General features: G+C 36.8%; 1 protein-coding gene and 1 non-coding gene across 2 annotated transcripts in view; one reads left to right on the top strand and one right to left on the bottom strand.

Moving 5' to 3' along the window:
• Positions 1–2,552, bottom strand: part of LOC109544742 (tyrosine-protein kinase-like otk) — a gene marked incomplete in the record, with an annotated part of 43,039 nt that overhangs the window by 22,017 nt on the left and 18,470 nt on the right.
• On the top strand, positions 2,083–2,155 carry Trnav-aac. Its single transcript has one exon. It is a non-coding gene; the product is annotated as a tRNA-Val (tRNA).

Genomic DNA, 2,552 nt, shown 5'->3' with positions numbered 1-2,552 from the left:
ACTTTTTGATAAATAATTCGTTCTTATTGCGAAATAGGAGCACTATTTACAATCTGTAATAGAAGACGTGAGGAAATTCTGTCTTTTTTAAAGACCAAAGTTTTTGAGGCGAAATTTGAACAAGAAGTTTGTGAAAAAATGAATCCGCCTCAACAATATAGAACTTGTCTACAAATTTGATCAACTTATGAAAATGCTGACTTTCTCATTTTTTTCTTCTATTTTTTTTCATAACTGCAGGTTTAGCCCCACGTATGCGCTTAAGTTTAAGGATCGAATGCAGTCCAAAAAAAGACTCTAAACATGCTGACATTTGAATAGGAATCGATTCAGTAGACACTGTTTTGACCTAGAAAATAGTTAAAAAGCAATTAAAACTGTTTTTTGCATCTTTTGATCTTTCTGGGTAGGAAATTTACATCTGGCTCAGACAGTAATCAATCATCCAAGATACATACACCTAAGCTCCATTGTTTTTTCTGCACTTGGGAAAACAAAACATTAATAGCTGCGTTTCCGTGCCGGCTTTGAAGTCGTCGATATCTCGAAAATAACGAGGGAATGTTTGCGCAGGAATCGTTTGAAGGTGCACCGACTGTCGTTCACTTATGCATAATTATGGTACATATGATGGGTTATTCACATCGAGTTCATAAGCGTCCGGTCCTGGCGGAAAACGTGAATTTTTCCCAATTTGTATCGTACAGAACGGTTTACTCGCAAGTAATCAACAGCGTGTACAATGTGAGCGCAAGGTATTGAAAATTGTTGGGGAAACTTGCCGAAGCGCCATTTTTTAACAGAAATTTTTTAAATACAGCATAACCTCTGTAATCGGCACTAGTTATTGCAGGACAAATTCATATTAACCAAAATTGTGTTACCTAAATTGCAGACGATGGAAGAAGGTGTTTCTGATTTGACTTTTATCTAAGTTCGGATCGCACAATTTACCAAGACTTAGCTAGTTCAATCACAACATCTTTTAGATAATTTTTCCATTCTGCAGATGTACACATCCGTAGTTTCAGAAGCGATAAKCCGTTTTAAGAGACATTTTGATTGCGTTGATGGCAAAAACATTGCAACAWCTTGTTTGTCATCTGAAGAATAATGTGTGTTTCGAGGGAGTAATTTCCAAAAACAGCCACTTTTTTGCATTCTTTTCTGTTTCGAAGCAGTTCTTTGAATGGTTCTGCGGCCTCTTGAACTGGATAGTTTTTCGCCTGTGATGGATAGTCGTCGAATCTCAWATCGGATATCGGTTTTTAAAGTTATCAATCAAGCCAGTTCTCGCTTTAAATTTAAATTTAATTAAATTAAGATTTAATTTTCTRTTTTCGYAAGTTTGATTATAAAAAAAGGGCTTTTTTCCTTCAAAKTTTGTCWTGTCTCGACCGGCACTCTTCGGATAAACGAATTATTGTATAGACTATTGCGGCAGCTTTCTATCGTTTGGSTTAAGGAGGTTTTACTTATTGCAGGTTGATAAACAAAAAACCCACTGAATTTGTCGAACGAAAACAAAGAAATGGAAAAAATGAAAGCATTTGGTCGATTTTTTCAGTTTCGTTGACTTTGATGCATATGAGGATGGAAGCCGACTGTTTTCCCTGACAAATCAAAGGCCCAAGTCTAAACTTCCTTTAAAGCTTTTGCGTTAAAAGTCGTAAAACCCAAACAAAGGCCTAATTTTATTGTTTTATTTTTAACTGTTGCCGCGCTTTGAAACGCGATAGGCGTTCGGGATCTGTTTAGATTTATCACCGAAACCGACACGTGCACCATGCACAACCAGCTACTGTCTTTGGTTTATAACGTTTTCGGTCTGGGAATGGTAATTAAATTCCTGATCGCCCATTAAAATACAGTACAGCGCCATGGAAAACTTCCTTTCTTCATTGGATTTTATTGCCGCACGCTAGACCACTCATCCGGCTTTATCCTTATTGGGCTGTTTGACAGCAATTAGAAGAATGAGGAAATTCTATACAACCCTGCAATGACTGCGCCAAAAAATTAAATTAAAACGTTACTCTAGCTTTGTCAGAAAACCCAACTATATTGCCAATTTCTCCATGGGTTTCCGTGGTGTAGTGGTTATCACATCCGCCTAACACGCGGAAGGTCCCCGGTTCGATCCCGGGCGGAAACATTACTTTTGAACTAGCTAATTTTTATTTTTGGTGATTTTAATGGCTCCATCATTTTTCTTCGATTGTTGCACCTTGGGGAGAAAAAAATCAGATTGTTTAAAAACTATTAATATAGGATTTTCAGAAAAGTAGCAAATTGCAGCGATGCAATGTACATTTTAGGTTCTAGTAACGCAATTCGCACTCTTTAAGCTGTAACGTAAAACGTAAAACGTAAGGAAATTAACTAATGAATAGCAGTGTACATATGCGTTCAGAGTAGCCTTAAAAACGTAAAGCGTAAGCCGTAAGTGCTTTGCCGGTACCTTGCTTGGCAATTATATTATACATAAAAAATACAGTTGAGTCCGGATATAACAAACTTGAAAAATGAACTAAAACTGGTTCGTTATATCC

Source organism: Dendroctonus ponderosae, unplaced genomic scaffold, assembly GCF_020466585.1.
Source record: "Dendroctonus ponderosae isolate FM_Combo_2020 unplaced genomic scaffold, Dpon_F_20191213v2 Dpon_F_20191213_8, whole genome shotgun sequence".
Lineage (NCBI taxonomy): Eukaryota > Metazoa > Arthropoda > Insecta > Coleoptera > Curculionidae > Dendroctonus > Dendroctonus ponderosae.
This window is presented reverse-complemented; position numbering and strand designations above follow the sequence as displayed.